The sequence below is a fragment of the Dama dama genome, chromosome 13 (genome assembly GCF_033118175.1).
Source record: "Dama dama isolate Ldn47 chromosome 13, ASM3311817v1, whole genome shotgun sequence".
In the NCBI taxonomy this organism is placed as follows: Eukaryota; Metazoa; Chordata; class Mammalia; order Artiodactyla; family Cervidae; genus Dama; species Dama dama.
In genome coordinates, this window is record NC_083693.1 from 11359079 (window position 1) to 11381098 (window position 22020).

The following is a 22020-nucleotide window of genomic DNA, read 5'->3' on the forward strand; positions in this document are numbered from 1 at the left end:
CAAGTCCCATCCTTCCTTTCTGTCAGTGGCCGCCCAGTGAGTAGACTGACTGGCAGGAAGAGAAGCATGCCTTGAATTCTGCTCCTATTCGAGGGTGCGCTGGGCCGAATCTGCCCTAGTGCCAAGTTCACCTTACTCTGTAGTTCTCTGGGAAACTTTTCTGGTTAGGGTGGAGGTGAACCTTGTGCCAAGGACCCCTGAGCTGTAGTAGTAGCTACAGTCTCAGGGTACGTGGCATTGACACAGATGCTCCGCAATGTGGACTTGGGCGGTCAGATTCTGTGCTTTGGTCAGAGATCATGGGTCATGGAGACTGGGAGCCTAGAGCCTACGTCAACAGCCCCTCAGTGAAATTTTGCATGGGGCTGAAGCAAGTTGCCAGGTGTCATCCCCCATTTGGTGGGAGGACAGGAAGTCAGGGCTCCATGAAGACGGCATGCGTGTTCAGACTGCAGGGCCTTTCAGTGCGGGCTCTGAGACTTGGCTACCTGGACATATTTCTGGACACACCCCCAAATTGCCGAGAGTGCATTCTTGTTGGTACACCGGGACACAGGCACTCAACCCCACATCGAAGCCCCTGCCACCCATGCATGCTGAGTCAGAAAGACACCCACATGACCTTGAGCCTAATTTGTGCACTCTTTTGAACGGTAGGTAACCAGTTGTCTGTAAGGGATGGATGTAGTTGGGTTGCAGATACAGGCCTTCCCCCAGTGAAACCTCTGCATCAGTGTTACTCAGTGAGAGACCAAGTCCACATCTCAAGTGTTCCTGTGCTTTCTGTCCCCTTGTCAGGTGCAGTTGCCAGATATGGCTGTCCATTACCCAGGAGACGAAGGTCCGCCCCTGAGGCGGCGGCTCGAGGTGCAAGGGAGTCCGGCAAGAAGTGTGGCGGCCCAGGGTGCTGCCCGGTCTTTAGGATCACCGAGCACGGTACGGCTTCTCCTGCCCCAAGACGTGTCGTGAATTTCAGGTTTCCTGGCACTGCCTGAGTGGCTGTACGTATGGAGGGTCCGTTCCTCTCGCTGAGAAGGCTGGGGGCTCTGAGGTGCCCCGGCTGCTGGAGGACTCCCAGGTCACTGGCTCCTCCTTGGAGCGGCGCTGCCTGCCCTGTGGAGGTGGGGAGCCAGCCAGCACGTGCTCGGATCGATGACGACACCCTCTCATGCATTCCTTGGAAAATCTGAACAAAATGAGTGAGAACTCACTACCGTCTCCTCATCGAAACTGAGGTCCAGCACGTTGCCTCCCTTGGGGTTAAGGGTGGGACTGGTTAGCAAGAGGGCTTCTCTGACTGCGTCACACACACGCATGGAGGAGCCAGGTCACCACCATTTGCGAGGCTCCCATCTGCGGGTGGGCCGTGTCCAGATGTTCGAGCAGCCCTCTTGGAATGTGGGGTCCACGGTGAAGGGCACTGAGGAGCAGAAGAGGCATCCGGCTTGTGCAGTGGTGGTAGGTGTCGCAGTCGATCCTGGCATCGGACAGTGAGCTCTTCTCTCAGAGCGGTGCATTTTGTCCTGGTTCCTGCTGCAAGTGTGCTAATTGGGGCTCTCGTGATGTCGATTCTGACGCAAGGAAGCTTCTGTGGTGTCTGATTGGAGGCCCAGGTCAGATCTGAGGCCCTGGCCATTGCGGCCCTTTGGGTTGGTGAGATTGCTGAGGACCCTGTGGGCTGCAGCGGCTGCAGAGACCTAGGGGAACGGTGGCAGTTGTGAAAGTGAATAGGCCTCATTTCTGCCCTTGGCAGTTCCTGAATTGCAAGTCCTGTCACATGCTTGAGTCTTGGAGGTCGCCATGGACTGTGTTGTGGTCACAGGCCTGCATTGCTCCTGCAGGTTGACCAGAGCCCCAGAGGAGAATGGTTGGGCAGGTGAGGAAAAGCGCAGTGTGATTGCCTGGGATGTTATGTCTGCTGAGGCTGCAGGCACTGTCGTTCTGTTTTCACTGATACATAGTGTGGTCCTTTTGAAGCTGCCCTCAGCTGGGTATAGAGGAGGGGGCATTGCTTGTGCCTGGGAGGCTCAGTGACAGGTGACGTTTGTGTCGTTGGTGGCCTGCTGCCAGTAGAAGGACTCCCGAAGGGTATCTTTGGTGCCTTGAAGAGTTGCAAGAAGAGAGGCCAAGCAAGCAGCCCTGTGGGTTGTAATGTGGTGTGTGCACATGCCCCTTGGCCGCCATTTGTCCCCTGGGCCTGGAATTACCTAGGCTCCCTAAGGTTGGGGCCAGTCAGCCGGCCCTGATAGCACCAATGTGTTCGCCCCCTGGCAATGGAGCATCAAGCTTGGAGGCCCATGGTTCTGGTAGAGATTGGCCATTGGTTGGAATACCCAGGCTGACTCAGTGTAGGAGCCAGCAGCTCCCATGGCGCTTTGGCAGAGACCTGTGGCATCCAGGGTCTTCCCCTGACAGGTCTTCTGAAGTCTTCATGAAAGCATCCTTAATGATGTGAGTGCACGCGGTCATTTTGCCCAGCATCATCCTGTGGGTGTTCCTGCTTGAGGATTGTCCCTGTGTGTGCCGAGGCCTTGGAGGCTTCAGATTTGGGTGAGTGACCCTTGGGGCAGGATGAGTCCAATGTGGACCACGCCCTGCATTATGGGAGCTTTCTGTAGGGTGTGGTCAGTATCCTGGTCCCTACAGGGTGTGGATGTGAGGATAATCTGGCCAGGAAAGGGATGGTGTTTCTGTGGGACTGACCCCTGGATCCTGGTACCTGAGGAAGTCCAAGTCCCATCCTTCCTTTCTGTCAGAGGCCGCCCAGTGCGTAGACTGACTGGCAGGAAGAGACGCATGCCTTGAATTCTGCTCCTATTCGAGGGTGCGCTGGGCCGAATCTGCCCTAGTGCCAAGTTCACCTTACTCTGTAGTTCTCTGGGAAACTTTTCTGGTTAGGGTGGAGGTGAACCTTGTGCCAAGGACCCCTGAGCTGTAGTAGTAGCTACAGTCTCAGGGTACGTGGCATTGACACAGATGCTCCGCAATGTGGACTTGGGCGGTCAGATTCTGTGCTTTGTTCAGAGATCATGGGTCATGGAGACTGGGAGCCTAGAGCCTATGTCAACAGCCCCTCAGTGAAATTTTGCATGGGGCTGAAGGAAGTTGCCAGGTGTCATCCCCCATTTGGTGGGAGGACAGGAGGTCAGGGCTCCATGAAGACGGCATGCGTGTTCCGACTGCAGGGCCTTTCAGTGCGGGCTCTGAGACTTGGCTACCTGGACATATTTCTGGACACACCCCCAAATTGCCGAGAGTGCATTCTTGTTGGTACACCGGGGCACAGGCACTCAACCCCACATCGAAGCCCCTGCCACCCATGCATGCTGAGTCAGAAAGACACCCACATGACCTTGAGCCTAATTTGTGCACTCTTTTGAACGGTAGGTAACCAGTTGTCTGTAAGGGATGGATGTAGTTGGGTTGCAGATACAGGCCTTCCCCCAGTGAAACCTCTGCCTCAGTGTTACTCAGTGAGAGACCAAGTCCACATCTCAAGTGTTCCTGTGCTTTCTGTCCCCTTGTCAGGTACAGTTGCCAGATATGGCTGTCCATTACCCAGGAGACGAAGGTCCGCCCATGAGGCGGCGGCTCGAGGTGCAAGGGAGTCCGGCAAGAAGTGTGGCGCCCCAGGGTGCTGCCCGGTCTTTAGGATCACCGAGCACGGTACGGCTTCTCCTGCCCCAAGACGTGTCGTGAATTTCAGGTTTCCTGGCACTGCCTGAGTGGCTGTACGTATGGAGGGTCGGTTCCTCTCGCTGAGAAGGCTGGGGGCTCTGAGGTGCCCCGGCTGCTGGAGGACTCCCAGGTCACTGGCTCCTCCTTGGAGCGGCGCTGCCTGCCCTGTGGAGGTGGGGAGCCAGCCAGCACGTGCTCGGATCGATGACGACACCCTCTCATGCATTCCTTGGAAAATCTGAACAAAATGAGTGAGAACTCACTACCGTCTCCTCATCGAAACTGAGGTCCAGCACGTTGCCTCCCTTGGGGTTAAGGGTGGGACTGGTTAGCAAGAGGGCTTCTCTGACTGCGTCACACACACGCATGGAGGAGCCAGGTCACCACCATTTGCGAGGCTCCCATCTGCGGGTGGGCCGTGTCCAGATGTTCGAGCAGCCCTCTTGGAATGTGGGGTCCACGGTGAAGGGCACTGAGGAGCAGAAGAGGCATCCGGCTTGTGCAGTGGTGGTAGGTGTCGCAGTCGATCCTGGCATCGGACAGTGAGCTCTTCTCTCAGAGCGGTGCATTTTGTCCTGGTTCCTGCTGCAAGTGTGCTAATTGGGGCTCTCGTGATGTCGATTCTGACGCAAGGAAGCTTCTGTGGTGTCTGATTGGAGGCCCAGGTCAGATCTGAGGCCCTGGCCATTGCGGCCCTTTGGGTTGGTGAGATTGCTGAGGACCCTGTGGGCTGCAGCGGCTGCAGAGACCTAGGGGAACGGTGGCAGTTGTGAAAGTGAATAGGCCTCATTTCTGCCCTTGGCAGTTCCTGAATTGCAAGTCCTGTCACATGCTTGAGTCTTGGAGGTCGCCATGGACTGTGTTGTGGTCACAGGCCTGCATTGCTCCTGCATGTTGACCAGAGCCCCAGAGGAGAATGGTTGGGGAGGTGAGGAAAAGCGCAGTGTGATTGCCTGGGATGTTATGTCTGCTGAGGCTGCAGGCACTGTCGTTCTATTTTCACTGATACATAGTGTGGTCCTTTTGAAGCTGCCCTCAGCTGGGTACAGAGGAGGGGGCATTGCTTGTGCCTGGGAGGCTCAGGTGACGTTTGTGTCATTGGTGGCCTGCTGCCAGTAGAAGGACTCCCGAAGGGTATCTTTGGTGCCTTGCAGAGTTGCAAGAAGAGAGGCCAAGCAAGCAGCCCTGTGGGTTGTAATGTGGTGTGTGCACATGCCCCTTGGCCGCCATTTGTCCCGTGGGGCTGGAATTACCTAGGCTCCCTAAGATTGGGGCCAGTCAGCCGGCCCTGATAGCAACAATGTGTTCACCCCCTGGCAATGGAGCATCAAGCTTGGAGGCCCATGGTTCTGGTAGAGATTGGCCATTGGTTGGAATACCCAGGCTGACTCAGTGTAGGAGCCAGCAGCTCCCATGGCGCTTTGGCAGAGACCTGTGGCATCCAGGGTCTTCCCCTGACAGGTCTTCTGAAGTCTTCATGAAAGCATCCTTAATGATCTGAGTGCACGCGGTCATTTTGCCCAGCATCATCCTGTGGGTGTTCCTGCTTGAGGATTGTCCCTGTGTGTGCCGAGGCCTTGGAGGCTTCAGATTTGGGTGAGTGACCCTTGGGGCAGGATGAGTCCAATGTGGTCCACGCCCTGCATTATGGGAGCTTTCTGTAGGGTGTGGTCAGTAGCCTGGTCCCTACAGGGTGTGGATGTGAGGATAATCTGGCCAGGAAAGGGATGCTGTTTCTGTGGGACTGACCCCTGGATCCTGGTACCTGAGGAAGTCCAAGTCCCATCCTTCCTCTCTGTCAGAGGCCGCCCAGTGAGTAGACTGACTGGCAGGAAGAGACGCATGCCTTGAATTCTGCTCCTATTCGAGGGTGCGCTGGGCCGAATCTGCCCTAGTGCCAAGTTCACCTTACTCTGTAGTTCTCTGGGAAACTTTTCTGGTTAGGGTGGAGGTGAACCTTGTGCCAAGGACCCCTGAGCTGTAGTAGTAGCTACAGTCTCAGGGTACGTGGCATTGACACAGATGCTCCGCAATGTGGACTTGGGCGGTCAGATTCTGTGCTTTGGTCAGAGATCATGGGTCATGGAGACTGGGAGCCTAGAGCCTACGTCAACAGCCCCTCAGTGAAATTTTGCATGGGGCTGAAGCAAGTTGCCAGGTGTCATCCCCCATTTGGTGGGAGGCCAGGAAGTCAGGGCTCCATGAAGACGGCATGCGTGTTCAGACTGCAGGGCCTTTCAGTGCGGGCTCTGAGACTTGGCTACCTGGACATATTTCTGGACACACCCCCAAATTGCCGAGAGTGCATTCTTGTTGGTACACCGGGACACAGGCACTCAACCCCACATCGAAGCCCCTGCCACCCATGCATGCTGAGTCAGAAAGACACCCACATGACCTTGAGCCTAATTTGTGCACTCTTTTGAACGGTAGGTAACCAGTTGTCTGTAAGGGATGGATGTAGTTGGGTTGCAGATACAGGCCTTCCCCCAGTGAAACCTCTGCATCAGTGTTACTCAGTGAGAGACCAAGTCCACATCTCAAGTGTTCCTGTGCTTTCTGTCCCCTTGTCAGGTGCAGTTGCCAGATATGGCTGTCCATTACCCAGGAGACGAAGGTCCGCCCATGAGGCGGCGGCTCGAGGTGCAAGGGAGTCCGGCAAGAAGTGTGGCGGCCCAGGGTGCTGCCCGGTCTTTAGGATCACCGAGCACGGTACGGCTTCTCCTGCCCCAAGACGTGTCGTGAATTTCAGGTTTCCTGGCACTGCCTGAGTGGCTGTACGTATGGAGGGTCCGTTCCTCTCACTAAGAAGCCTGGGGGCTCTGAGGTGCCCCGGCTGCTGGAGGACTCCCAGGTCACTGACTCCTCCTTGGAGCGGCGCTGCCTGCCCTGTGGAGGTGGGGAGCCAGCCAGCACGTGCTCGGATCGATGACGACACCCTCTCATGCATTCCTTGGAAAATCTGAACAAAATGAGTGAGAACTCACTACCGTCTCCTCATCGAAACTGAGGTCCAGCACGTTGCCTCCCTTGGGGTTAAGGGTGGGACTGGTTAGCAAGAGGGCTTCTCTGACTGCGTCACACACACGCATGGAGGAGCCAGGTCACCACCATTTGCGAGGCTCCCATCTGCGGGTGGGCCGTGTCCAGATGTTCGAGCAGCCCTCTTGGAATGTGGGGTCCACGGTGAAGGGCACTGAGGAGCAGAAGAGGCATCCGGCTTGTGCAGTGGTGGTAGGTGTCGCAGTCGATCCTGGCATCGGACAGTGAGCTCTTCTCTCAGAGCGGTGCATTTTGTCCTGGTTCCTGCTGCAAGTGTGCTAATTGGGGCTCTCGTGATGTCGATTCTGACGCAAGGAAGCTTCTGTGGTGTCTGATTGGAGGCCCAGGTCAGATCTGAGGCCCTGGCCATTGCGGCCCTTTGGGTTGGTGAGATTGCTGAGGACCCTGTGGGCTGCAGCGGCTGCAGAGACCTAGGGGAACGGTGGCAGTTGTGAAAGTGAATAGGCCTCATTTCTGCCCTTGGCAGTTCCTGAATTGCAAGTCCTGTCACATGCTTGAGTCTTGGAGGTCGCCATGGACTGTGTTGTGGTCACAGGCCTGCATTGCTCCTGCATGTTGACCAGAGCCCCAGAGGAGAATGGTTGGGCAGGTGAGGAAAAGCGCAGTGTGATTGCCTGGGATGTTATGTCTGCTGAGGCTGCAGGCACTGTTGTTCTGTTTTCACTGATACATAGTGTGGTCCTTTTGAAGCTGCCCTCAGCTGGGTATAGAGGAGGGGGCATTGCTTGTGCCTGGGAGGCTCAGTGACAGGTGACGTTTGTGTCGTTGGTGGCCTGCTGCCAGTAGAAGGACTCCCGAAGGGTATCTTTGGTGCCTTGAAGAGTTGCAAGAAGAGAGGCCAAGCAAGCAGCCCTGTGGGTTGTAATGTGGTGTGTGCACATGCCCCTTGGCCGCCATTTGTCCCCTGGGCCTGGAATTACCTAGGCTCCCTAAGGTTGGGGCCAGTCAGCCGGCCCTGATAGCACCAATGTGTTCGCCCCCTGGCAATGGAGCATCAAGCTTGGAGGCCCATGGTTCTGGTAGAGATTGGCCATTGGTTGGAATACCCAGGCTGACTCAGTGTAGGAGCCAGCAGCTCCCATGGCGCTTTGGCAGAGACCTGTGGCATCCAGGGTCTTCCCCTGACAGGTCTTCTGAAGTCTTCATGAAAGCATCCTTAATGATCTGAGTGCACGCGGTCATTTTGCCCAGCATCATCCTGTGGGTGTTCCTGCTTGAGGATTGTCCCTGTGTGTGCCGAGGCCTTGGAGGCTTCAGATTTGGGTGAGTGACCCTTGGGGCAGGATGAGTCCAATGTGGACCACGCCCTGCATTATGGGAGCATTCTGTAGGGTGTGGTCAGTATCCTGGTCCCTACAGGGTGTGGATGTGAGGATAATCTGGCCAGGAAAGGGATGGTGTTTCTGTGGGACTGACCCCTGGATCCTGGTACCTGAGGAAGTCCAAGTCCCATCCTTCCTTTCTGTCAGTGGCCGCCCAGTGAGTAGACTGACTGGCAGGAAGAGACGCATGCCTTGAATTCTGCTCCTATTCGAGGGTGCGCTGGGCCGAATCTGCCCTAGTGCCAAGTTCACCTTACTCTGTAGTTCTCTGGGAAACTTTTCTGGTTAGGGTGGAGGTGAACCTTGTGCCAAGGACCCCTGAGCTGTAGTAGTAGCTACAGTCTCAGGGTACGTGGCATTGACACAGATGCTCCGCAAGGTGGCCTTGGGCGGTCAGATTCTGCGCTTTGTTCAGAGATCATGGGTCATGGAGACTGGGAGCCTAGAGCCTACGTCAACAGCCCCTCAGTGAAATTTTGCATGGGGCTGAAGGTAGTTGCCAGGTGTCATCCCCCATTTCGTGGGAGGACAGGAGGTCAGGGCTCCATGAAGACGGCATGCGTGTTCCGACTGCAGGGCCTTTCAGTGCGGGCTCTGAGACTTGGCTACCTGGACATATTTCTGGACACACCCCCAAATTGCCGAGAGTGCATTCTTGTTGGTACACCGGGACACAGGCACTCAACCCCACATCGAAGCCCCTGCCACCCATGCATGCTGAGTCAGAAAGACACCCACATGACCTTGAGCCTAATTTGTGCACTCTTTTGAACGTTAGGTAACCAGTTGTCTGTAAGGGATGGATGTAGTTGGGTTGCAGATACAGGCCTTCCCCCAGTGAAACCTCTGCATCAGTGTTACTCAGTGAGAGACCAAGTCCACATCTCAAGTGTTCCTGTGCTTTCTGTCCCCTCGTCAGGTGCAGTTGCCAGATATGGCTGTCCATGACCCAGGTGACGAAGGTCCGCCCCTGAGGCGGTGGCCCGAGGTGCAAGGGAGTCCGGCAAGAAGTATGGCGGCCCAGGGTGGTGCCAGGTCTTTTAGGATCACCGAGTATGGTACGGCTTCTCCTGCCCCAAGAGGTGTCGTGAATTTCAGGTTTCCTGGCACTGCCTGAGTGGCTGTACGTATGGAGGGTCCGTTCCTCTCGCTGAGAAGGCTGGGGGCTCTGAGGTGCCCCGGCTGCTGGAGGACTCCCAGGTCACTGGCTCCTCCTTGGAGCGGCGCTGCCTGCCCTGTGGAGGTGGGGAGCCAGCCAGCACGTGCTCGGATCGATGACGACACCCTCTCATGCATTCCTTGGAAAATCTGAACAAAATGAGTGAGAACTCACTACCGTCTCCTCATCGAAACTGAGGTCCAGCACGTTGCCTCCCTTGGGGTTAAGGGTGGGACTGGTTAGCAAGAGGGCTTCTCTGACTGCGTCACACACACGCATGGAGGAGCCAGGTCACCACCATTTGCGAGGCTCCCATCTGCGGGTGGGCCGTGTCCAGATGTTCGAGCAGCCCTCTTGGAATGTGGGGTCCACGGTGAAGGGCACTGAGGAGCAGAAGAGGCATCCGGCTTGTGCAGTGGTGGTAGGTGTCGCAGTCGATCCTGGCATCGGACAGTGAGCTCTTCTCTCAGAGCGGTGCATTTTGTCCTGGTTCCTGCTGCAAGTGTGCTAATTGGGGCTCTCGTGATGTCGATTCTGACGCAAGGAAGCTTCTGTGGTGTCTGATTGGAGGCCCAGGTCAGATCTGAGGCCCTGGCCATTGCGGCCCTTTGGGTTGGTGAGATTGCTGAGGACCCTGTGGGCTGCAGCGGCTGCAGAGACCTAGGGGAACGGTGGCAGTTGTGAAAGTGAATAGGCCTCATTTCTGCCCTTGGCAGTTCCTGAATTGCAAGTCCTGTCACATGCTTGAGTCTTGGAGGTCGCCATGGACTGTGTTGTGGTCACAGGCCTGCATTGCTCCTGCATGTTGACCAGAGCCCCAGAGGAGAATGGTTGGGCAGGTGAGGAAAAGCGCAGTGTGATTGCCTGGGATGTTATGTCTGCTGAGGCTGCAGGCACTGTTGTTCTGTTTTCACTGATACATAGTGTGGTCCTTTTGAAGCTGCCCTCAGCTGGGTATAGAGGAGGGGGCATTGCTTGTGCCTGGGAGGCTCAGTGACAGGTGACGTTTGTGTCGTTGGTGGCCTGCTGCCAGTAGAAGGACTCCCGAAGGGTATCTTTGGTGCCTTGAAGAGTTGCAAGAAGAGAGGCCAAGCAAGCAGCCCTGTGGGTTGTAATGTGGTGTGTGCACATGCCCCTTGGCCGCCATTTGTCCCCTGGGCCTGGAATTACCTAGGCTCCCTAAGGTTGGGGCCAGTCAGCCGGCCCTGATAGCACCAATGTGTTCGCCCCCTGGCAATGGAGCATCAAGCTTGGAGGCCCATGGTTCTGGTAGAGATTGGCCATTGGTTGGAATACCCAGGCTGACTCAGTGTAGGAGCCAGCAGCTCCCATGGCGCTTTGGCAGAGACCTGTGGCATCCAGGGTCTTCCCCTGACAGGTCTTCTGAAGTCTTCATGAAAGCATCCTTAATGATCTGAGTGCACGCGGTCATTTTGCCCAGCATCATCCTGTGGGTGTTCCTGCTTGAGGATTGTCCCTGTGTGTGCCGAGGCCTTGGAGGCTTCAGATTTGGGTGAGTGACCCTTGGGGCAGGATGAGTCCAATGTGGACCACGCCCTGCATTATGGGAGCATTCTGTAGGGTGTGGTCAGTATCCTGGTCCCTACAGGGTGTGGATGTGAGGATAATCTGGCCAGGAAAGGGATGGTGTTTCTGTGGGACTGACCCCTGGATCCTGGTACCTGAGGAAGTCCAAGTCCCATCCTTCCTTTCTGTCAGTGGCCGCCCAGTGAGTAGACTGACTGGCAGGAAGAGACGCATGCCTTGAATTCTGCTCCTATTCGAGGGTGCGCTGGGCCGAATCTGCCCTAGTGCCAAGTTCACCTTACTCTGTAGTTCTCTGGGAAACTTTTCTGGTTAGGGTGGAGGTGAACCTTGTGCCAAGGACCCCTGAGCTGTAGTAGTAGCTACAGTCTCAGGGTACGTGGCATTGACACAGATGCTCCGCAATGTGGACTTGGGCGGTCAGATTCTGTGCTTTGGTCAGAGATCATGGGTCATGGAGACTGGGAGCCTAGAGCCTACGTCAACAGCCCCTCAGTGAAATTTTGCATGGGGCTGAAGCAAGTTGCCAGGTGTCATCCCCCATTTGGTGGGAGGACAGGAAGTCAGGGCTCCATGAAGACGGCATGCGTGTTCAGACTGCAGGGCCTTTCATTGCGGGCTCTGAGACTTGGCTACCTGGACATATTTCTGGACACACCCCCAAATTGCCGAGAGTGCATTCTTGTTGGTACACCGGGACACAGGCACTCAACCCCACATCGAAGCCCCTGCCACCCATGCATGCTGAGTCAGAAAGACACCCACATGACCTTGAGCCTAATTTGTGCACTCTTTTGAACGGTAGGTAACCAGTTGTCTGTAAGGGATGGATGTAGTTGGGTTGCAGATACAGGCCTTCCCCCAGTGAAACCTCTGCATCAGTGTTACTCAGTGAGAGACCAAGTCCACATCTCAAGTGTTCCTGTGCTTTCTGTCCCCTCGTCAGGTGCAGTTGCCAGATATGGCTGTCCATGACCCAGGTGACGAAGGTCCGCCCCTGAGGCGGTGGCCCGAGGTGCAAGGGAGTCCGGCAAGAAGTATGGCGGCCCAGGGTGGTGCCAGGTCTTTTAGGATCACCGAGTATGGTACGGCTTCTCCTGCCCCAAGAGGTGTCGTGAATTTCAGGTTTCCTGGCACTGCCTGAGTGGCTGTACGTATGGAGGGTCCGTTCCTCTCGCTGAGAAGGCTGGGGGCTCTGAGGTGCCCCGGCTGCTGGAGGACTCCCAGGTCACTGGCTCCTCCTTGGAGCGGCGCTGCCTGCCCTGTGGAGGTGGGGAGCCAGCCAGCACGTGCTCGGATCGATGACGACACCCTCTCATGCATTCCTTGGAAAATCTGAACAAAATGAGTGAGAACTCACTACCGTCTCCTCATCGAAACTGAGGTCCAGCACGTTGCCTCCCTTGGGGTTAAGGGTGGGACTGGTTAGCAAGAGGGCTTCTCTGACTGCGTCACACACACGCATGGAGGAGCCAGGTCACCACCATTTGCGAGGCTCCCATCTGCGGGTGGGCCGTGTCCAGATGTTCGAGCAGCCCTCTTGGAATGTGGGGTCCACGGTGAAGGGCACTGAGGAGCAGAAGAGGCATCCGGCTTGTGCAGTGGTGGTAGGTGTCGCAGTCGATCCTGGCATCGGACAGTGAGCTCTTCTCTCAGAGCGGTGCATTTTGTCCTGGTTCCTGCTGCAAGTGTGCTAATTGGGGCTCTCGTGATGTCGATTCTGACGCAAGGAAGCTTCTGTGGTGTCTGATTGGAGGCCCAGGTCAGATCTGAGGCCCTGGCCATTGCGGCCCTTTGGGTTGGTGAGATTGCTGAGGACCCTGTGGGCTGCAGCGGCTGCAGAGACCTAGGGGAACGGTGGCAGTTGTGAAAGTTAATAGGCCTCATTTCTGCCCTTGGCAGTTCCTGAATTGCAAGTCCTGTCACATGCTTGAGTCTTGGAGGTCGCCATGGACTGTGTTGTGGTCACAGGCCTGCATTGCTCCTGCATGTTGACCAGAGCCCCAGAGGAGAATGGTTGGGCACGTGAGGAAAAGCACAGTGTGATTGCCTGGGATGTTATGTCTGCTGAGGCTGCAGGCACTGTTGTTCTGTTTTCACTGATACATAGTGTGGTCCTTTTGAAGCTGCCCTCAGCTGGGTATAGAGGAGGGGGCATTGCTTGTGCCTGGGAGGCTCAGTGACAGGTGACGTTTGTGTCGTTGGTGGCCTGCTGCCAGTAGAAGGACTCCCGAAGGGTATCTTTGGTGCCTTGAAGAGTTGCAAGAAGAGAGGCCAAGCAAGCAGCCCTGTGGGTTGTAATGTGGTGTGTGCACATGCCCCTTGGCCGCCATTTGTCCCCTGGGCCTGGAATTACCTAGGCTCCCTAAGGTTGGGGCCAGTCAGCCGGCCCTGATAGCACCAATGTGTTCGCCCCCTGGCAATGGAGCATCAAGCTTGGAGGCCCATGGTTCTGGTAGAGATTGGCCATTGGTTGGAATACCCAGGCTGACTCAGTGTAGGAGCCAGCAGCTCCCATGGCGCTTTGGCAGAGACCTGTGGCATCCAGGGTCTTCCCCTGACAGGTCTTCTGAAGTCTTCATGAAAGCATCCTTAATGATCTGAGTGCACGCGGTCATTTTGCCCAGCATCATCCTGTGGGTGTTCCTGCTTGAGGATTGTCCCTGTGTGTGCCGAGGCCTTGGAGGCTTCAGATTTGGGTGAGTGACCCTTGGGGCAGGATGAGTCCAATGTGGACCACGCCCTGCATTATGGGAGCTTTCTGTAGGGTGTGGTCAGTATCCTGGTCCCTACAGGGTGTGGATGTGAGTATAATCTGGCCAGGAAAGGGATGGTGTTTCTGTGGGACTGACCCCTGGATCCTGGTACCTGAGGAAGTCCAAGTCCCATCCTTCCTTTCTGTCAGTGGCCGCCCAGTGAGTAGACTGACTGGCAGGAAGAGACGCATGCCTTGAATTCTGCTCCTATTCGAGGGTGCGCTGGGCCGAATCTGCCCTAGTGCCAAGTTCACCTTACTCTGTAGTTCTCTGGGAAACTTTTCTGGTTAGGGTGGAGGTGAACCTTGTGCCAAGGACCCCTGAGCTGTAGTAGTAGCTACAGTCTCAGGGTACGTGGCATTGACACAGATGCTCCGCAATGTGGACTTGGGCGGTCAGATTCTGTGCTTTGGTCAGAGATCATGGGTCATGGAGACTGGGAGCCTAGAGCCTACGTCAACAGCCCCTCAGTGAAATTTTGCATGGGGCTGAAGCAAGTTGCCAGGTGTCATCCCCCATTTGGTGGGAGGACAGGAAGTCAGGGCTCCATGAAGACGGCATGCGTGTTCAGACTGCAGGGCCTTTCAGTGCGGGCTCTGAGACTTGGCTACCTGGACATATTTCTGGACACACCCCCAAATTGCCGAGAGTGCATTCTTGTTGGTACACCGGGACACAGGCACTCAACCCCACATCGAAGCCCCTGCCACCCATGCATGCTGAGTCAGAAAGACACCCACATGACCTTGAGCCTAATTTGTGCACTCTTTTGAACGGTAGGTAACCAGTTGTCTGTAAGGGATGGATGTAGTTGGGTTGCAGATACAGGCCTTCCCCCAGTGAAACCTCTGCATCAGTGTTACTCAGTGAGAGACCAAGTCCACATCTCAAGTGTTCCTGTGCTTTCTGTCCCCTCGTCAGGTGCAGTTGCCAGATATGGCTGTCCATGACCCAGGTGACGAAGGTCCGCCCATGAGGCGGTGGCCCGAGGTGCAAGGGAGTCCGGCAAGAAGTATGGCGGCCCAGGGTGGTGCCAGGTCTTTTAGGATCACCGAGTATGGTACGGCTTCTCCTGCCCCAAGAGGTGTCGTGAATTTCAGGTTTCCTGGCACTGCCTGAGTGGCTGTACGTATGGAGGGTCCGTTCCTCTCGCTGAGAAGGCTGGGGGCTCTGAGGTGCCCCGGCTGCTGGAGGACTCCCAGGTCACTGGCTCCTCCTTGGAGCGGCGCTGCCTGCCCTGTGGAGGTGGGGAGCCAGCCAGCACGTGCTCGGATCGATGACGACACCCTCTCATGCATTCCTTGGAAAATCTGAACAAAATGAGTGAGAACTCACTACCGTCTCCTCATCGAAACTGAGGTCCAGCACGTTGCCTCCCTTGGGGTTAAGGGTGGGACTGGTTAGCAAGAGGGCTTCTCTGACTGCGTCACACACACGCATGGAGGAGCCAGGTCACCACCATTTGCGAGGCTCCCATCTGCGGGTGGGCCGTGTCCAGATGTTCGAGCAGCCGTCTTGGAATGTGGGGTCCACGGTGAAGGGCACTGAGGAGCAGAAGAGGCATCCGGCTTGTGCAGTGGTGGTAGGTGTCGCAGTCGATCCTGGCATCGGACAGTGAGCTCTTCTCTCAGAGCGGTGCATTTTGTCCTGGTTCCTGCTGCAAGTGTGCTAATTGGGGCTCTCGTGATGTCGATTCTGACGCAAGGAAGCTTCTGTGGTGTCTGATTGGAGGCCCAGGTCAGATCTGAGGCCCTGGCCATTGCGGCCCTTTGGGTTGGTGAGATTGCTGAGGACCCTGTGGGCTGCAGCGGCTGCAGAGACCTAGGGGAACGGTGGCAGTTGTGAAAGTGAATAGGCCTCATTTCTGCCCTTGGCAGTTCCTGAATTGCAAGTCCTGTCACATGCTTGAGTCTTGGAGGTCGCCATGGACTGTGTTGTGGTCACAGGCCTGCATTGCTCCTGCATGTTGACCAGAGCCCCAGAGGAGAATGGTTGGGCACGTGAGGAAAAGCACAGTGTGATTGCCTGGGATGTTATGTCTGCTGAGGCTGCAGGCACTGTTGTTCTGTTTTCACTGATACATAGTGTGGTCCTTTTGAAGCTGCCCTCAGCTGGGTATAGAGGAGGGGGCATTGCTTGTGCCTGGGAGGCTCAGTGACAGGTGACGTTTGTGTCGTTGGTGGCCTGCTGCCAGTAGAAGGACTCCCGAAGGGTATCTTTGGTGCCTTGAAGAGTTGCAAGAAGAGAGGCCAAGCAAGCAGCCCTGTGGGTTGTAATGTGGTGTGTGCACATGCCCCTTGGCCGCCATTTGTCCCCTGGGCCTGGAATTACCTAGGCTCCCTAAGGTTGGGGCCAGTCAGCCGGCCCTGATAGCACCAATGTGTTCGCCCCCTGGCAATGGAGCATCAAGCTTGGAGGCCCATGGTTCTGGTAGAGATTGGCCATTGGTTGGAATACCCAGGCTGACTCAGTGTAGGAGCCAGCAGCTCCCATGGCGCTTTGGCAGAGACCTGTGGCATCCAGGGTCTTCCCCTGACAGGTCTTCTGAAGTCTTCATGAAAGCATCCTTAATGATCTGAGTGCACGCGGTCATTTTGCCCAGCATCATCCTGTGGGTGTTCCTGCTTGAGGATTGTCCCTGTGTGTGCCGAGGCCTTGGAGGCTTCAGATTTGGGTGAGTGACCCTTGGGGCAGGATGAGTCCAATGTGGACCACGCCCTGCATTATGGGAGCTTTCTGTAGGGTGTGGTCAGTATCCTGGTCCCTACAGGGTGTGGATGTGAGTATAATCTGGCCAGGAAAGGGATGGTGTTTCTGTGGGACTGACCCCTGGATCCTGGTACCTGAGGAAGTCCAAGTCCCATCCTTCCTTTCTGTCAGTGGCCGCCCAGTGAGTAGACTGACTGGCAGGAAGAGACGCATGCCTTGAATTCTGCTCCTATTCGAGGGTGCGCTGGGCCGAATCTGCCCTAGTGCCAAGTTCACCTTACTCTGTAGTTCTCTGGGAAACTTTTCTGGTTAGGGTGGAGGTGAACCTTGTGCCAAGGACCCCTGAGCTGTAGTAGTAGCTACAGTCTCAGGGTACGTGGCATTGACACAGATGCTCCGCAATGTGGACTTGGGCGGTCAGATTCTGTGCTTTGGTCAGAGATCATGGGTCATGGAGACTGGGAGCCTAGAGCCTACGTCAACAGCCCCTCAGTGAAATTTTGCATGGGGCTGAAGCAAGTTGCCAGGTGTCATCCCCCATTTGGTGGGAGGACAGGAAGTCAGGGCTCCATGAAGACGGCATGCGTGTTCAGACTGCAGGGCCTTTCAGTGCGGGCTCTGAGACTTGGCTACCTGGACATATTTCTGGACACACCCCCAAATTGCCGAGAGTGCATTCTTGTTGGTACACCGGGACACAGGCACTCAACCCCACATCGAAGCCCCTGCCACCCATGCATGCTGAGTCAGAAAGACACCCACATGACCTTGAGCCTAATTTGTGCACTCTTTTGAACGGTAGGTAACCAGTTGTCTGTAAGGGATGGATGTAGTTGGGTTGCAGATACAGGCCTTCCCCCAGTGAAACCTCTGCATCAGTGTTACTCAGTGAGAGACCAAGTCCACATCTCAAGTGTTCCTGTGCTTTCTGTCCCCTCGTCAGGTGCAGTTGCCAGATATGGCTGTCCATGACCCAGGTGACGAAGGTCCGCCCATGAGGCGGTGGCCCGAGGTGCAAGGGAGTCCGGCAAGAAGTATGGCGGCCCAGGGTGGTGCCAGGTCTTTTAGGATCACCGAGTATGGTACGGCTTCTCCTGCCCCAAGAGGTGTCGTGAATTTCAGGTTTCCTGGCACTGCCTGAGTGGCTGTACGTATGGAGGGTCCGTTCCTCTCGCTGAGAAGGCTGGGGGCTCTGAGGTGCCCCGGCTGCTGGAGGACTCCCAGGTCACTGGCTCCTCCTTGGAGCGGCGCTGCCTGCCCTGTGGAGGTGGGGAGCCAGCCAGCACGTGCTCGGATCGATGACGACACCCTCTCATGCATTCCTTGGAAAATCTGAACAAAATGAGTGAGAACTCACTACCGTCTCCTCATCGAAACTGAGGTCCAGCACGTTGCCTCCCTTGGGGTTAAGGGTGGGACTGGTTAGCAAGAGGGCTTCTCTGACTGCGTCACACACACGCATGGAGGAGCCAGGTCACCACCATTTGCGAGGCTCCCATCTGCGGGTGGGCCGTGTCCAGATGTTCGAGCAGCCCTCTTGGAATGTGGGGTCCACGGTGAAGGGCACTGAGGAGCAGAAGAGGCATCCGGCTTGTGCAGTGGTGGTAGGTGTCGCAGTCGATCCTGGCATCGGACAGTGAGCTCTTCTCTCAGAGCGGTGCATTTTGTCCTGGTTCCTGCTGCAAGTGTGCTAATTGGGGCTCTCGTGATGTCGATTCTGACGCAAGGAAGCTTCTGTGGTGTCTGATTGGAGGCCCAGGTCAGATCTGAGGCCCTGGCCATTGCGGCCCTTTGGGTTGGTGAGATTGCTGAGGACCCTGTGGGCTGCAGCGGCTGCAGAGACCTAGGGGAACGGTGGCAGTTGTGAAAGTTAATAGGCCTCATTTCTGCCCTTGGCAGTTCCTGAATTGCAAGTCCTGTCACATGCTTGAGTCTTGGAGGTCGCCATGGACTGTGTTGTGGTCACAGGCCTGCATTGCTCCTGCATGTTGACCAGAGCCCCAGAGGAGAATGGTTGGGCACGTGAGGAAAAGCGCAGTGTGATTGCCTGGGATGTTATGTCTGCTGAGGCTGCAGGCACTGTTGTTCTGTTTTCACTGATACATAGTGTGGTCCTTTTGAAGCTGCCCTCAGCTGGGTATAGAGGAGGGGGCATTGCTTGTGCCTGGGAGGCTCAGTGACAGGTGACGTTTGTGTCGTTGGTGGCCTGCTGCCAGTAGAAGGACTCCCGAAGGGTATCTTTGGTGCCTTGAAGAGTTGCAAGAAGAGAGGCCAAGCAAGCAGCCCTGTGGGTTGTAATGTGGTGTGTGCACATGCCCCTTGGCCGCCATTTGTCCCCTGGGCCTGGAATTACCTAGGCTCCCTAAGGTTGGGGCCAGTCAGCCGGCCCTGATAGCACCAATGTGTTCGCCCCCTGGCAATGGAGCATCAAGCTTGGAGGCCCATGGTTCTGGTAGAGATTGGCCATTGGTTGGAATACCCAGGCTGACTCAGTGTAGGAGCCAGCAGCTCCCATGGCGCTTTGGCAGAGACCTGTGGCATCCAGGGTCTTCCCCTGACAGGTCTTCTGAAGTCTTCATGAAAGCATCCTTAATGATCTGAGTGCACGCGGTCATTTTGCCCAGCATCATCCTGTGGGTGTTCCTGCTTGAGGATTGTCCCTGTGTGTGCCGAGGCCTTGGAGGCTTCAGATTTGGGTGAGTGACCCTTGGGGCAGGATGAGTCCAATGTGGACCACGCCCTGCATTATGGGAGCTTTCTGTAGGGTGTGGTCAGTATCCTGGTCCCTACAGGGTGTGGATGTGAGTATAATCTGGCCAGGAAAGGGATGGTGTTTCTGTGGGACTGACCCCTGGATCCTGGTACCTGAGGAAGTCCAAGTCCCATCCTTCCTTTCTGTCAGTGGCCGCCCAGTGAGTAGACTGACTGGCAGGAAGAGACGCATGCCTTGAATTCTGCTCCTATTCGAGGGTGCGCTGGGCCGAATCTGCCCTAGTGCCAAGTTCACCTTACTCTGTAGTTCTCTGGGAAACTTTTCTGGTTAGGGTGGAGGTGAACCTTGTGCCAAGGACCCCTGAGCTGTAGTAGTAGCTACAGTCTCAGGGTACGTGGCATTGACACAGATGCTCCGCAATGTGGACTTGGGCGGTCAGATTCTGTGCTTTGGTCAGAGATCATGGGTCATGGAGACTGGGAGCCTAGAGCCTACGTCAACAGCCCCTCAGTGAAATTTTGCATGGGGCTGAAGCAAGTTGCCAGGTGTCATCCCCCATTTGGTGGGAGGACAGGAAGTCAGGGCTCCATGAAGACGGCATGCGTGTTCAGACTGCAGGGCCTTTCAGTGCGGGCTCTGAGACTTGGCTACCTGGACATATTTCTGGACACACCCCCAAATTGCCGAGAGTGCATTCTTGTTGGTACACCGGGACACAGGCACTCAACCCCACATCGAAGCCCCTGCCACCCATGCATGCTGAGTCAGAAAGACACCCACATGACCTTGAGCCTAATTTGTGCACTCTTTTGAACGGTAGGTAACCAGTTGTCTGTAAGGGATGGATGTAGTTGGGTTGCAGATACAGGCCTTCCCCCAGTGAAACCTCTGCATCAGTGTTACTCAGTGAGAGACCAAGTCCACATCTCAAGTGTTCCTGTGCTTTCTGTCCCCTCGTCAGGTGCAGTTGCCAGATATGGCTGTCCATGACCCAGGTGACGAAGGTCCGCCCATGAGGCGGTGGCCCGAGGTGCAAGGGAGTCCGGCAAGAAGTATGGCGGCCCAGGGTGGTGCCAGGTCTTTTAGGATCACCGAGTATGGTACGGCTTCTCCTGCCCCAAGAGGTGTCGTGAATTTCAGGTTTCCTGGCACTGCCTGAGTGGCTGTACGTATGGAGGGTCCGTTCCTCTCGCTGAGAAGGCTGGGGGCTCTGAGGTGCCCCGGCTGCTGGAGGACTCCCAGGTCACTGGCTCCTCCTTGGAGCGGCGCTGCCTGCCCTGTGGAGGTGGGGAGCCAGCCAGCACGTGCTCGGATCGATGACGACACCCTCTCATGCATTCCTTGGAAAATCTGAACAAAATGAGTGAGAACTCACTACCGTCTCCTCATCGAAACTGAGGTCCAGCACGTTGCCTCCCTTGGGGTTAAGGGTGGGACTGGTTAGCAAGAGGGCTTCTCTGACTGCGTCACACACACGCATGGAGGAGCCAGGTCACCACCATTTGCGAGGCTCCCATCTGCGGGTGGGCCGTGTCCAGATGTTCGAGCAGCCCTCTTGGAATGTGGGGTCCACGGTGAAGGGCACTGAGGAGCAGAAGAGGCATCCGGCTTGTGCAGTGGTGGTAGGTGTCGCAGTCGATCCTGGCATCGGACAGTGAGCTCTTCTCTCAGAGCGGTGCATTTTGTCCTGGTTCCTGCTGCAAGTGTGCTAATTGGGGCTCTCGTGATGTCGATTCTGACGCAAGGAAGCTTCTGTGGTGTCTGATTGGAGGCCCAGGTCAGATCTGAGGCCCTGGCCATTGCGGCCCTTTGGGTTGGTGAGATTGCTGAGGACCCTGTGGGCTGCAGCGGCTGCAGAGACCTAGGGGAACGGTGGCAGTTGTGAAAGTGAATAGGCCTCATTTCTGCCCTTGGCAGTTCCTGAATTGCAAGTCCTGTCACATGCTTGAGTCTTGGAGGTCGCCATGGACTGTGTTGTGGTCACAGGCCTGCATTGCTCCTGCATGTTGACCAGAGCCCCAGAGGAGAATGGTTGGGCAGGTGAGGAAAAGCGCAGTGTGATTGCCTGGGATGTTATGTCTGCTGAGGCTGCAGGCACTGTTGTTCTGTTTTCACTGATACATAGTGTGGTCCTTTTGAAGCTGCCCTCAGCTGGGTATAGAGGAGGGGGCATTGCTTGTGCCTGGGAGGCTCAGTGACAGGTGACGTTTGTGTCGTTGGTGGCCTGCTGCCAGTAGAAGGACTCCCGAAGGGTATCTTTGGTGCCTTGAAGAGTTGCAAGAAGAGAGGCCAAGCAAGCAGCCCTGTGGGTTGTAATGTGGTGTGTGCACATGCCCCTTGGCCGCCATTTGTCCCCTGGGCCTGGAATTACCTAGGCTCCCTAAGGTTGGGGCCAGTCAGCCGGCCCTGATAGCACCAATGTGTTCGCCCCCTGGCAATGGAGCATCAAGCTTGGAGGCCCATGGTTCTGGTAGAGATTGGCCATTGGTTGGAATACCCAGGCTGACTCAGTGTAGGAGCCAGCAGCTCCCATGGCGCTTTGGCAGAGAGCTGTGGCATCCAGGGTCTTCCCCTGACAGGTCTTCTGAAGTCTTCATGAAAGCATCCTTAATGATCTGAGTGCACGCGGTCATTTTGCCCAGCATCATCCTGTGGGTGTTCCTGCTTGAGGATTGTCCCTGTGTGTGCCGAGGCCTTGGAGGCTTCAGATTTGGGTGAGTGACCCTTGGGGCAGGATGAGTCCAATGTGGACCACGCCCTGCATTATGGGAGCTTTCTGTAGGGTGTGGTCAGTATCCTGGTCCCTACAGGGTGTGGATGTGAGTATAATCTGGCCAGGAAAGGGGTGGTGTTTCTGTGGGACTGACCCCTGGATCCTGGTACCTGAGGAAGTCCAAGTCCCATCCTTCCTTTCTGTCAGTGGCCACCCAGTGAGTAGACTGACTGGCAAGAAGAGAAGCATGCCTTGAATTCTGCTCCTATTCGAGGGTGCGCTGGGCCGAATCTGCCCTAGTGCCAAGTTCACCTTACTCTGTAGTTCTCTGGGAAACTTTTCTGGTTAGGGTGGAGGTGAAC

At 56.1% G+C, this 22020-nt stretch overlaps 8 non-coding genes across 8 annotated transcripts; all 8 read left to right on the forward strand.

The window, feature by feature from the left end:
* Nucleotides 1–1146: 1146 nt before the first annotated feature.
* LOC133068640 (small nucleolar RNA SNORD116) lies at nucleotides 1147–1239 on the forward strand. Its single transcript, XR_009695606.1, has one exon. It is a non-coding gene; the product is annotated as a small nucleolar RNA SNORD116 (small nucleolar RNA).
* Nucleotides 1240–3876: 2637 nt separating this feature from the next.
* LOC133068641 (small nucleolar RNA SNORD116) lies at nucleotides 3877–3969 on the forward strand. The gene has a single exon (XR_009695607.1). It is a non-coding gene; the product is annotated as a small nucleolar RNA SNORD116 (small nucleolar RNA).
* A 2631-nt stretch (nucleotides 3970–6600) lies between these two features.
* LOC133068642 (small nucleolar RNA SNORD116) lies at nucleotides 6601–6693 on the forward strand. The gene has a single exon (XR_009695608.1). It is a non-coding gene; the product is annotated as a small nucleolar RNA SNORD116 (small nucleolar RNA).
* A 2638-nt stretch (nucleotides 6694–9331) lies between these two features.
* Nucleotides 9332–9424, forward strand: LOC133068643 (small nucleolar RNA SNORD116). The gene has a single exon (XR_009695609.1). It is a non-coding gene; the product is annotated as a small nucleolar RNA SNORD116 (small nucleolar RNA).
* A 2638-nt stretch (nucleotides 9425–12062) lies between these two features.
* Nucleotides 12063–12155, forward strand: LOC133068644 (small nucleolar RNA SNORD116). The gene has a single exon (XR_009695610.1). It is a non-coding gene; the product is annotated as a small nucleolar RNA SNORD116 (small nucleolar RNA).
* A 2638-nt stretch (nucleotides 12156–14793) lies between these two features.
* On the forward strand, nucleotides 14794–14886 carry LOC133068645 (small nucleolar RNA SNORD116). Its single transcript, XR_009695611.1, has one exon. It is a non-coding gene; the product is annotated as a small nucleolar RNA SNORD116 (small nucleolar RNA).
* Nucleotides 14887–17524: 2638 nt separating this feature from the next.
* LOC133068646 (small nucleolar RNA SNORD116) lies at nucleotides 17525–17617 on the forward strand. The gene has a single exon (XR_009695612.1). It is a non-coding gene; the product is annotated as a small nucleolar RNA SNORD116 (small nucleolar RNA).
* Nucleotides 17618–20255: 2638 nt separating this feature from the next.
* LOC133068648 (small nucleolar RNA SNORD116) lies at nucleotides 20256–20348 on the forward strand. Its single transcript, XR_009695613.1, has one exon. It is a non-coding gene; the product is annotated as a small nucleolar RNA SNORD116 (small nucleolar RNA).
* The last annotated feature ends 1672 nt before the right edge of the window (nucleotides 20349–22020 follow it).